The sequence below is a fragment of the Crinia signifera genome, chromosome 2, assembly GCF_055691185.1.
Source record: "Crinia signifera chromosome 2, ASM5569118v1, whole genome shotgun sequence".
Classification (NCBI taxonomy): domain Eukaryota; kingdom Metazoa; phylum Chordata; class Amphibia; order Anura; family Myobatrachidae; genus Crinia; species Crinia signifera.
In genome coordinates, this window is record NC_139218.1 from 269262816 (window position 1) to 269276738 (window position 13923).

The following is a 13923-nucleotide window of genomic DNA, read 5'->3' on the forward strand; positions in this document are numbered from 1 at the left end:
GACCGAGAATTTGCAGGCGGGATTCCATGTCCCACCTGAAGCGGGACGAGAAAGCTGCGGCCGGGAAGAGGCGAGCTGCAGCCAGGAGCTTGTCACTTCCCGGCTGTTCTTGGTAGAACGAGCCTGAATGCTTGTGAAGTCGGGCTTATTCTGCCGAGATTCCCTGTTCAATGCTGTTGGGGAAGACAGAATTGACTAGGGCCCGGCAGCCATCTCCCCCGTCTGGAGATGGCTGCGGGAGATTGAATACCTCGCCAAATGTACTGTGCACAGTGTGTCAGTGGCGTAAGTTCATATGAGGCGCCCGGAGGCGGATTAGATAGTGGTGCCCCCCCCAACAGCACCCCCCCCAACCCAACCAACCACACACAGCATTTATGGCTATCATATGTGCCATCTGATTTAAAAAAAGATATATTATTATTATTATATATGTATATATATATAAAATATTCACAGTGTCCCTTGTTACAGAGAAACCAGCACCAGTCCAAGTAAATTCAATCCATTTTAATCTTTTCCAAAAGAAATCATATCCTCATAGCAACGAGGTAGTAGTAGACACCCAACAGGCTATACATTACATAATCCGCCAGACATGAAACATCATCCTCGACGGCCGTTTCGGTGCTATGCAGCACCTTCATCAAGAGGGGTCATTCAAAGCATGCATTGAGGACAGGTATTTAAATAGGGTCTCAACATTAGCACTCACCTGTTGTAATCAGCGCCGCTCACCGTCATGATCCACCTATTCTCCCGCCTCTCAGCCTCACGCCGTCAGTTCGGAATCGCCGCACCGGAAGTGACGCCAGAAACGGAACCAAAGTGCCGGCCAGAGTGCAGGGGAAGGAAGAAAGGTTCCATCAGCCCGGAAGTGCGCGTCATCGATAACAGGGTTGCCATGGTGACCTAAAACAACAACATTTGAATATGTTGCGCGCACCATATTGACAAATCTAAATATAAAAATACAATTACAAACATGAAAAGACAGACAACAAAGTGAAAGATACAGGGTATATACATGAAAAGTCAGCAAATATTAAAAACGGAGGTATTCAGTGCAGTACGACTATGCTAAACTAGGGCAGTCATAAAAAGGGTACCAAGGTGAATTCTTCATTGAGACCAATCGGACTCATCGCTTCCAATTCATAGATCCAAAAGCTCTCCTTTTTGAGGAGAATCTTGTGCCGATCCCCACCTCTTTTCAATGGGGGCACATGTTCAATGGGCATGAACTGGAAGTCATTTAGGGAGTGTCCACACTGGACAAAATGACGTGCCACTGGGGGCGTGTTGGCATCAACTTTAGTACAAGCTTTCTTGATAGATGATCTGTGTGCCCCTATGCGCTCTTTGAGCATGCGCATGGTCTTGCCAATGTAGATTTTATTACAAGGACATCTGATAAGATATACGATGAATTTAGTATTGCAGTCCATATGATGTCTGATAGAGTAACTTCTGCCTGTTTTTGGGTGTTGGAATTTATCTGCAACAATCATATGTCGACAGTTGACACATCCTGGACAACGGTGAGCTCCGGCTTGTCTGGTCAGCCAGTGTTTGGATTTGTCACCTCTAGGACTGATGTCGGAATATGTAAGCTGCTGTTTTAGATTATTGCTACGTTTGTAGCAGAATAGAGGTGGAACACTACATACAGCACCCAAAACAGTGTCGGTGCTCAGTATGTGCCAGTGTTTGAGTATAGAGCTTTTAATTGCTTTTGATGCCACAGACATGGTACTTGACAGGATGTGTAAGGAATTTCTGGACAGGCTGTATGACCCGAAGGAGGTGAGAGAAGCCAGGGACAGATGCAAAAACCTGTCTAGAGAAGAATTGCTTATGCCCAGGCAGAAAGAAGAAAGCAGCATGAGACTGCATTTTGCCAGCACCTTCTCTGTGGCATCAAAAGCAATTAAAAGCTCTATACTCAAACACTGGCACATACTGAGTACCGACACTGTTTTGGGTGCTGTATGTAGTGTTCCACCTCTATTCTGCTACAAACGTAGCAATAATCTAAAACAGCAGCTTACATATTCCGACATCAGTCCTAGAGGTGACAAATCCAAACACTGGCTGACCAGACAAGCCGGAGCTCACCGTTGTCCAGGATGTGTCAACTGTCGACATATGATTGTTGCAGATAAATTCCAACACCCAAAAACAGGCAGAAGTTACTCTATCAGACATCATATGGACTGCAATACTAAATTCATCGTATATCTTATCAGATGTCCTTGTAATAAAATCTACATTGGCAAGACCATGCGCATGCTCAAAGAGCGCATAGAGGCACACAGATCATCTATCAAGAAAGCTTGTACTAAAGTTGATGCCAACACGCCCCCAGTGGCACGTCATTTTGTCCAGTGTGGACACTCCCTAAATGACTTCCAGTTCATGCCCATTGAACATGTGCCCCCATTGAAAAGAGGTGGGGATCGGCACAAGATTCTCCTCAAAAAGGAGAGCTTTTGGATCTATGAATTGGAAGCGATGAGTCCGATTGGTCTCAATGAAGAATTCACCTTGGTACCCTTTTTATGACTGCCCTAGTTTAGCATAGTCGTACTGCACTGAATACCTCCGTTTTTAATATTTGCTGACTTTTCATGTATATACCCTGTATCTTTCACTTTGTTGTCTGTCTTTTCATGTTTGTAATTGTATTTTTATATTTAGATTTGTCAATATGGTGCGCGCAACATATTCAAATGTTGTTGTTTTAGGTCACCATGGCAACCCTGTTATCGATGACGCGCACTTCCGGGCTGATGGAACCTTTCTTCCTTCCCCTGCACTCTGGCCGGCACTTTGGTTCCGTTTCTGGCGTCACTTCCGGTGCGGCGATTCCGAACTGACGGCGTGAGGCTGAGAGGCGGGAGAATAGGTGGATCATGACGGTGAGCGGCGCTGATTACAACAGGTGAGTGCTAATGTTGAGACCCTATTTAAATACCTGTCCTCAATGCATGCTTTGAATGACCCCTCTTGATGAAGGTGCTGCATAGCACCGAAACGGCCGTCGAGGATGATGTTTCATGTCTGGCGGATTATGTAATGTATAGCCTGTTGGGTGTCTACTACTACCTCGTTGCTATGAGGATATGATTTCTTTTGGAAAAGATTAAAATGGATTGAATTTACTTGGACTGGTGCTGGTTTCTCTGTAACAAGGGACACTGTGAATATCTTATTGGTTTACCGTGCACAGTCAAAATCATCATTATCGTGGAGTGTTGTGCTATTTACATCTGCTGCTATATATATATAAAATAAAAAAAATGAAGATATATGTATACACACACACACATATATATATATATATATATATATATATATATATATAACGGTCCAATGAAGGAGGCACACGGAAGAATAATTTCAAACAACGTTTGTATTAGGGCATAACAATTTTCGAGCGCTTTCGGGGAAGCCTCCCCGTCGTCAGGATATCAGCCCTTACACCAGTAAAGTGAAAAACAAATGTGACATATTGACAAACATGTACTTATACATACCTGCTCCGTCTGTACGTTTCCCGCGCCGAGCGTCCGTCCTCCTGTAGTTCACGCCCCCGGCTTCCTGCAGATAGCCGGATGTCATCACTGGAACGCACGAGTGTGCGCTCCAGCGCTTCATTTCCGCATTCCACCAGTACCTCCGTAGCGTGTTCCACTGACAGGGGGAATCTGCGCGGCGCTGGGTACCCCTACAGAAAAAGCACACAAGGAAAAAGTGAAAATATGTACACCATAACAGAAACAGAAAAATATATACTGAAAATGGGCATGGAAAAGAATAATAAAAAATAATAAAAAATGCACAAAAATGCAAAAACAACACAAAATATGCAAAGAGTACAAAAACATCAATAATACAACTTGTACCTTAGAAGCAAGACCTAAGGGCTGACCTGTAACCCCCATAATAACAGTATGAAAGCAACAGGTACATGGATTAAGCTCAGTTCAGGACAAACTGTTCCAATTAATCTTGTCATTGAGCCCTCCAGGTTTGATGGTACCCAACCTAAGAATCCATTGGGTTTCCTTAATTAAGAGCTTTTTTGCCCTATCTCCACCTCGCGCACTGGGGGGCACCTGATCAATGACAAAGTATTTTAAGGATTCTAAAGAGTGACCTGCCTGTTTGAAATGTCTAGAGACAGGCTGGTCCACCTCTTTACCTTTCAACGTGAGGTTAATGGCTGACCGATGGGCCGCCATTCTTTCTTTAAATTTACGCGTAGTCTGACCCACGTATCTCAGCCCACATGGGCATAAAATAATATAGACTACGTAGGCCGAAGAACACGTAAAGACAGAACGTATGTCATACGTTTTGTTGCAATGGGGGTGTTCGAACGTTTTACAGCTAACCATAAAATTACACGTGGCACAGTCACCGCAGCTGTAACACCCAGGGGGCTTGATGTAAACATTGGGGTGAATCACAGGTTTGTAATTAGTGACGTCGGCATGTACCAACCGGTCACGTAGATTCCTTCCCCTGGTATAGGCCAAGAGAGGTTTATGATCTTTAAGGCCCACTAGCTCCTTGTCTGTTTTAACAATGGGCCATAGTGCCCTGGATGCCCTCTGTACAAAGGGGCTAGACAGTGAAAATTCATGGACCCAAGGAATCCTTTTGTCATTCTGCCTCTGTTTAGGTATCCAGAGGGTCTTGGGATCCATCTCAAGGATTTGCTTTTTCTGTGCCAATAAAGGCCCTAATTCATAACCTCTAGAGGAAAATTTCATGACCATAAGATCCAATTCTTCTGGCAATTTATCCCTATTGCTGGTAAGGCGTGCTACCCGCAGCATTTGGGACAGTGGCAATCCCCGCTTGAGCGAGGGAGGGTGGTGACTCGATGCTCTAAGCAGAGTATTTCTATCGGTATCTTTAGTGTATCTACCCGTAGAAATGACACCATTCTCAACTGTAATGGCCACATCCAAGAAGTTGGCCTGGACTTCACTGCATGAGTACGTGAACTTAATAAATTGGCTGGTGGCATTAATGCTCTCCATCAGGTTAACAAACCTCTCCTCCCCCCCAGTCCAAACGAGGAACACGTCATCAATGTACCGTAAGTACATCATGACGTGTCCCCGGATGTCCTGGTCATTGAAGAAGAGGTCCGCCTCCTGGGCGAACATGTACACATTCGCGTAAGAGGGGGCCACGGATGACCCCATGGCACACCCTCTCAGTTGAATGTAGTACTGCCCATTGAACAAAAAATAGTTACGACATAACGTGAGCTCTAAAAGAGAAAGGAAAAGATCATGGTCAAACAATATTGGGTCAAGATGTTTAAGCAAAAAGTCCTTCATCGCTCTGAGGCCTCCCTCATGGGGGATGGATGTATAAAGGCTACACACATCCAAACAGCATAGCAAAGCCCCAGGTGGTAAGATGCCAATTTCTTTCAACCGCAACAAAAAGGTATTTGTGTCCTTCAAAAAAGAGTGTTCCAAAGGCAAGAGTGGCTGAAGAATGCTATCAAGCATCTGGGACACTGACTGCAACAGTGAACCCCTGGCCGAAATTATTGGGCGGCCAGGCGGTTTCTCACAATTTTTATGTAACTTAGGAAGTGTATAGAGGACTGGCACTACTGGGTATGTGACTTTAAGAATTTGGACCACTTTCTCCGGCAGAAGTTTCCTCAAACATGCTTGATCCAAGATAGCAAAAAGTTCCTTTTGAAATCCCACAGTGGGGTCTCTTGGAAGCAATTTGTACACCTCCGCATCAGAGAGCTGTCCCATAATTTCTGCCACATAGTCCTCCAACTTCATAATTACTGTGGCCCCGCCTTTGTCGGCCGGACGTATCACTATTGTCTTGTCCTGTTCCAGGTTTTTGAGAGCATTGATTTCTTCTTTGGTCATGTTGGGTCTCACAGTATATGGAGTAGCAAGGAAACGATCCATCGATTCCTCGATCAATCTGTTGAAAGTTCTGAGGGAGCTATTCTGTGATGGTGGATCGAACTTAGACCGGGACGTCTTGGCAAGAAAACTATCAAATATACTAGTGCTGGATATGGACTGTTTATTTTGGAAGAATTCTTTTCTTCTGAGCTGCCGAGAAAATTTATGTAGATTAAGTTTCCAATTGTAGTCATTGTGACAATTGGTTGGAACGAAACTTAATCCCCGGTTCAACACCTGCAATTCGACCTCTGACAGTGTGCGATCAGACAAGTTGAAGATCACACTTTCAACTTGGTTGCTGCGACTGAAGCTGCTTTCCTTATCTCTCTTATTCTGCTTGCCCCGGCGGGTGGCAGAGCGCTTCTTGAACCTCTGGGGACCACTTCTCTTCCCCCTAAAGGGACTGCAGCTGCATTAGTGGTCTCTTCCAGGTCTGAGATTTGGAAATCACTATCGCTACTGGATTTGTTGCGATCAGCTTGATCTTTTTTACGTTGCCAGGGTCTTCTACGGCGTAGAAGAGACCACTAATGCAGCTGCAGTCCCTTTAGGGGGAAGAGAAGTGGTCCCCAGAGGTTCAAGAAGCGCTCTGCCACCCGCCGGGGCAAGCAGAATAAGAGAGATAAGGAAAGCAGCTTCAGTCGCAGCAACCAAGTTGAAAGTGTGATCTTCAACTTGTCTGATCGCACACTGTCAGAGGTCGAATTGCAGGTGTTGAACCGGGGATTAAGTTTCGTTCCAACCAATTGTCACAATGACTACAATTGGAAACTTAATCTACATAAATTTTCTCGGCAGCTCAGAAGAAAAGAATTCTTCCAAAATAAACAGTCCATATCCAGCACTAGTATATTTGATAGTTTTCTTGCCAAGACGTCCCGGTCTAAGTTCGATCCACCATCACAGAATAGCTCCCTCAGAACTTTCAACAGATTGATCGAGGAATCGATGGATCGTTTCCTTGCTACTCCATATACTGTGAGACCCAACATGACCAAAGAAGAAATCAATGCTCTCAAAAACCTGGAACAGGACAAGACAATAGTGATACGTCCGGCCGACAAAGGCGGGGCCACAGTAATTATGAAGTTGGAGGACTATGTGGCAGAAATTATGGGACAGCTCTCTGATGCGGAGGTGTACAAATTGCTTCCAAGAGACCCCACTGTGGGATTTCAAAAGGAACTTTTTGCTATCTTGGATCAAGCATGTTTGAGGAAACTTCTGCCGGAGAAAGTGGTCCAAATTCTTAAAGTCACATACCCAGTAGTGCCAGTCCTCTATACACTTCCTAAGTTACATAAAAATTGTGAGAAACCGCCTGGCCGCCCAATAATTTCGGCCAGGGGTTCACTGTTGCAGTCAGTGTCCCAGATGCTTGATAGCATTCTTCAGCCACTCTTGCCTTTGGAACACTCTTTTTTGAAGGACACAAATACCTTTTTGTTGCGGTTGAAAGAAATTGGCATCTTACCACCTGGGGCTTTGCTATGCTGTTTGGATGTGTGTAGCCTTTATACATCCATCCCCCATGAGGGAGGCCTCAGAGCGATGAAGGACTTTTTGCTTAAACATCTTGACCCAATATTGTTTGACCATGATCTTTTCCTTTCTCTTTTAGAGCTCACGTTATGTCGTAACTATTTTTTGTTCAATGGGCAGTACTACATTCAACTGAGAGGGTGTGCCATGGGGTCATCCGTGGCCCCCTCTTACGCGAATGTGTACATGTTCGCCCAGGAGGCGGACCTCTTCTTCAATGACCAGGACATCCGGGGACACGTCATGATGTACTTACGGTACATTGATGACGTGTTCCTCGTTTGGACTGGGGGGGAGGAGAGGTTTGTTAACCTGATGGAGAGCATTAATGCCACCAGCCAATTTATTAAGTTCACGTACTCATGCAGTGAAGTCCAGGCCAACTTCTTGGATGTGGCCATTACAGTTGAGAATGGTGTCATTTCTACGGGTAGATACACTAAAGATACCGATAGAAATACTCTGCTTAGAGCATCGAGTCACCACCCTCCCTCGCTCAAGCGGGGATTGCCACTGTCCCAAATGCTGCGGGTAGCACGCCTTACCAGCAATAGGGATAAATTGCCAGAAGAATTGGATCTTATGGTCATGAAATTTTCCTCTAGAGGTTATGAATTAGGGCCTTTATTGGCACAGAAAAAGCAAATCCTTGAGATGGATCCCAAGACCCTCTGGATACCTAAACAGAGGCAGAATGACAAAAGGATTCCTTGGGTCCATGAATTTTCACTGTCTAGCCCCTTTGTACAGAGGGCATCCAGGGCACTATGGCCCATTGTTAAAACAGACAAGGAGCTAGTGGGCCTTAAAGATCATAAACCTCTCTTGGCCTATACCAGGGGAAGGAATCTACGTGACCGGTTGGTACATGCCGACGTCACTAATTACAAACCTGTGATTCACCCCAATGTTTACATCAAGCCCCCTGGGTGTTACAGCTGCGGTGACTGTGCCACGTGTAATTTTATGGTTAGCTGTAAAACGTTCGAACACCCCCATTGCAACAAAACGTATGACATACGTTCTGTCTTTACGTGTTCTTCGGCCTACGTAGTCTATATTATTTTATGCCCATGTGGGCTGAGATACGTGGGTCAGACTACGCGTAAATTTAAAGAAAGAATGGCGGCCCATCGGTCAGCCATTAACCTCACGTTGAAAGGTAAAGAGGTGGACCAGCCTGTCTCTAGACATTTCAAACAGGCAGGTCACTCTTTAGAATCCTTAAAATACTTTGTCATTGATCAGGTGCCCCCCAGTGCGCGAGGTGGAGATAGGGCAAAAAAGCTCTTAATTAAGGAAACCCAATGGATTCTTAGGTTGGGTACCATCAAACCTGGAGGGCTCAATGACAAGATTAATTGGAACAGTTTGTCCTGAACTGAGCTTAATCCATGTACCTGTTGCTTTCATACTGTTATTATGGGGGTTACAGGTCAGCCCTTAGGTCTTGCTTCTAAGGTACAAGTTGTATTATTGATGTTTTTGTACTCTTTGCATATTTTGTGTTGTTTTTGCATTTTTGTGCATTTTTTATTATTTTTTATTATTCTTTTCCATGCCCATTTTCAGTATATATTTTTCTGTTTCTGTTATGGTGTACATATTTTCACTTTTTCCTGGTGTGCTTTTTCTGTAGGGGTACCCAGCGCCGCGCAGATTCCCCCTGTCAGTGGAACACGCTACGGAGGTACTGGTGGAATGCGGAAATGAAGCGCTGGAGCGCACACTCGTGCGTTCCAGTGATGACATCCGGCTATCTGCAGGAAGCCGGGGGCGTGAACTACAGGAGGACGGACGCTCGGCGCGGGAAACGTACAGACGGAGCAGGTATGTATAAGTACATGTTTGTCAATATGTCACATTTGTTTTTCACTTTACTGGTGTAAGGGCTGATATCCTGACGACGGGGAGGCTTCCCCGAAAGCGCTCGAAAATTGTTATGCCCTAATACAAACGTTGTTTGAAATTATTCTTCCGTGTGCCTCCTTCATTGGACCGTTGTTTGTTTTGCTGTGGAGTGCACCGGACTCGTTGTACCGGGAGATTGGGAGTGCCGGCATAAAAGGACATATATATATATATATATATATATATCCAGGGAATGGGACGACACTCGCTATTAAAGTTCATAAATGCTGGGGTGCACACTCAAAAATAAGCTTCCATGGAGGAAGTATTTGATATAATTGTGGGTACAGAAGGAGGACACTCGCCAGACTGTAATGGTCAACGTTTCGACCCGAATTAGGGCCTTTTTCAAGACGTGTAAGACAGCCATATCAGATAATACATCCAGTAATAAAAGACACCATGGAGTGTCCAGAACGCTGCACCACGAGCTGTTAACGCATGTCAGCGTCGTGTGACGCTGACATGCGTTAACAGCTCGTGGTGCAGCGTTCTGGACACTCCATGGTGTCTTTTATTACTGGATGTATTATCTGATATGGCTGTCTTACACGTCTTGAAAAAGGCCCTAATTCGGGTCGAAACGTTGACCATATGTGATGGCAGCGTAAATAAAATGAAATGAAATAAAAGGAATCATTTTTAACTCCAGTCTGGCGAGTGTCCTCCTTCTGTACCCACAATTATATATATATATATAAAGGTCAGCCAGTCTTACTGTAAATTTGGCAGCTGTGACAGCGTGGGATCCGTGCTTCAGGGATCCTTCCTGCCTCCTTCCTCCCTCCGGGCAGCCTGTGCACCAGCCAATCAGGGTGCCGCAGGCTGCAGTGTCACATATCATTGGACGGCTGAGCCGTCGCTCAGCTTTTCAGAGACTAGCGCTCTCTGCAGCAGGCACCTGATGTGAGCTGTCAGTGTGCACTACTGCAATAGGTATCAGACTCAGCTGTCCTTACGCAGTGCTGCCAGCCTTTATGGCTCTCAGTAAGGAGCGCAGTGCAGCGTCGCGGATCAGTAATAGAGATCTGATCCGCGCCGCGGTACAGAGCGGGGGGACAGGGTTTACTGAGCGAGCCCCTGGGGTGCGATTGCGGCTCTATTGGTGTCACCCCAGTGGAGGGTGACACCTGGGTGCGGGTCGAACCCCCCCCCTAGTGACGCCACTGTCACACACTGACATGAGCTGGTGCTGCTGCGGAAAGCTGGAGGAGGCCTCCTCCAGCTTTCCGCAGCAGCACCAACTCATGTCAGTGTGACTAAGCAGCGTTCGTTCGGCAGCCTTCCATCCACAGCAGGCTCATATAAGTGTGCGTCGGCCAGGAGCTGCGTGCCCGGGTGCCGGGTGCCCCCCCCCCCCTAAATCCAACCATGGCAGCCGCAGGAGTCCCTTTCAGAGCAGCGCGGGGGGTCCGGGATTCTTGCTGCGGCGGCTGGGGCTTATTACTACTCCCTGCTCCCTGTGCCCCCCCTGATGGCTAACGCCCGGCGGCAAAAGTCTCCATTGCCTCCGGGAGTTACGCCACTGCAGTGTGTGTTCTTGAATTTCAAACCTGTCAAAAAAAGTTTAAAAAATAAATAAATAAAAAGGAGAGTGAGGCCTGCAATATCCTTGATATTTGCCTGGGTTGTTTTGTGATTTCCTGACTGAGTTGTTGATGTCCTCTAATGAAGAATTTTGGTATTCTGGTAATTACTGGGAGCATTCTCCAGTGTTCCAAATTTTCTCCATTTGGACAATAGCTCTCACTGCGGTTTGTACCTCTTTTCAAACGGATATAATTTGTATTATTTTCATCTCTTTTGGAATTAATTATGATCATGGCACACTGGCCCTTATTCTGATCGGTGCGGCCGGATCCGATTATGCGGCCAGGACCATGCGTGCGAAACCCCGCCTTCCATACGGATCGCAAACTCCGTCCGTACGCGGTAAGAAGCTGGCCGAACGGACCGCACGTGTATTTTTCACGGAATACGCCTCCTCCATCTAAGGGAACCTCCCCCATCATTCGATGGTCGCAGACCATCGAATGCAGAACCGAGTGGTCCACCAGCTCCCGCAACCTCAGACCACACGGACAATTTTCCGTGCAAAAGCAGGGATCTGGGCGGGCAGCTGACATCCGGCGATGTCATATGTCCGCCCCCTACACGTGCGTCACGTCTACATTACCATACGTACGCCCAGCGTTTGCATGGGAACGCCCATGAAACGCGGGGTGTAAACATATGGTAATGAGCCCAAACAGCCCTTCACGCCCCTCTCCACCCCCTGTTCGGAGTGTTCACATATCATGCGGGATTTGGCCGTACGCCCCGCTCGCACATGCGCAGAGACGCCTCTGCACATGCGCAGACACAAAACATCGGCGGGCCGAACGCACGCGGATATATCCGCACCCACCAGAATAAGGGCCACTGTGCTACTTGTTATGACTTGTAGCCATCTTCACATTGCTGGAAAAGTTATATTTAAGCATTGTTTAGATTTAACAGGGATGATGTTTCTACTCAAATTGTACCCAAATATCAATTTACGGTAGCTTTATTCACGGGTTCAATAAGTAACTAAGGGTACAATTGCTATTTTACAAAGGGCCAGTTGGTTCTGTATAACATTTTTCGGTACTCTTTACTTATCACGGCGCCCATCGCGGGCATTGAATGCACTAAAAAAATCGGGTGCGACGCGACCGACACGATGCCCGCGATTTCCCATAGGGAACAATGTTAAATGTCTCAATTGACCCGATTTTCCTGTTCAATGCCTCAATTGACCCGATTTTTCCATAGAAAACAATGTTAAATGGCCCACAGAGGCCAAATAGGCACCCTGAAGTGTGAAATGGCCCCCCCAATTGTTAACGCCACCCCACGATCAACGTGAACCCGAAGCGTGGCGAGCGCAGCAAGCCAACGAGGGGCGGCGGTACGCGTCCTACGACCTTTTCATACCCCCACTATCCACGTCGGCGTGGAGTTGAGAATAGAGCCCGAAGCGTGGCGAGCCCCGCGAGGGGACGCGGATACCTGTAAAGCCCGCGAAGGGACGCGTTTACCTGTGAAGGTATCCGCGTCCGCTCGCCACGCTTCGGGCTCGGTGGCTCGCTGCGCTCGCCACACTATTCTATTCTCAACTCCACGCCGACGTGGATAGTGGGGGTATGAAAAGGTCGTAGGACGCGTACGGCCGCCCCTCGCGGGCTCGCTGCGCTCACCACGCTTCGGGTTGACGTTGATCGTGGAGTGGCGTTAACAATTGTGGGGGCCATTTCACACTTCAGGGTGGCTAATTTAACATTGTTTCCTATGGAAAAATCGGGTCAATTGAGGCATTGAACATGAAAATCGGGTCAATTGAGACATTTAACATTGTTCCCTATGGGAAATTGCGGGCATCGCGTCGCACCCGATTTTTAGTGCATTCAATGGCCGCGATGCCCGCGATTTTTTACCTGCGATGCCCACGAACAAAATCGTGGGCGCCGTGCTAGGTAAAGAGTACCCATTTTTCTACAATAAATGAAGTGCTGATTTAAAAACTGTATTTTGTGTTTACTCAGCTTGTCTTATACTGATTGTAATTTTAATGAACATTTGGAACAATTAAGTAAAATAAATTTGCAAAAATAAAAGAAATTAGGAAGGGAAAAAAACTTAAAAAGCTGTACAATATATATTGAGTAGATAAATGTCTAGAACAGCTCCGGGTGGCTGTACAGGCTGTATAGTACAAAAAGATGCTCTGTACAGCTCTGCATCAGTGATACTGGATGTACAGTAGGGTGCTGTTTCATTTTTCAGGGTAAGTGACCATAAATGTTGGCAGGAAATTTAGAGATTATCGAAAAGTTTAATTTATCTGACAAATATGCTGTACGAAAACATGAGGCCTTAACTGTAGAGGCATCCCTAGGCACACAGGCATCTGCTTAGGGCTCCCACTGTGTTTTCGGATGCTCCGAACAGCAGGACAGACCTCTTCTTCCAACACTGTCTCACCCATGATCCACAGTGTCCTGATCATGAAGCTCTGGGCATGCTCCATTAGTGATGAAAACAAGGTATGTGCAACCAAGCCCCCAACGGTCAAGGCCCAGTGGACTCAGCCGTGCCTGTAGCGTGGTGAGCGCAGCGAGCCCGCAAGGGGCTTTGTTGCGCTTGCCATGCTTTCTGGGTCTGGCCAGTCGGGATCCCGACGTCGGGATAATGACTGTCGGACCCCTATACCACACCCGTTCTAATCGTGTGTGTGTGTGTGTGTGTGTGTGTGTATTTCTTCTGTGTACTCTCTACTGTGTTCCTCTCACAATCCAAAATCATATTGGTAAAACATTAATCATAGCATATGTTATAAATGTAATAGGAAATAAAGACTGTAAGCTCCATTGGGGGCAATAATGGGTGTGCATGACAATATATTCTCTGTAAAATATGTGTATGCTATATAAATTAATTTGTAAATTAAATTGTAAACAAACATAAGCTACAATTTACCTCT

The 13923-nt window shown here is 46.3% G+C and overlaps 1 long non-coding RNA gene across 1 annotated transcript in view; it reads right to left on the reverse strand.

Annotated features, from left to right (window-relative positions):
• The window catches only part of LOC146057404 (uncharacterized), a 35263-nt gene that overhangs the window by 13568 nt on the left and 7772 nt on the right, over positions 1-13923 (reverse strand). The gene's annotated exons all lie outside the window — the stretch shown is intronic.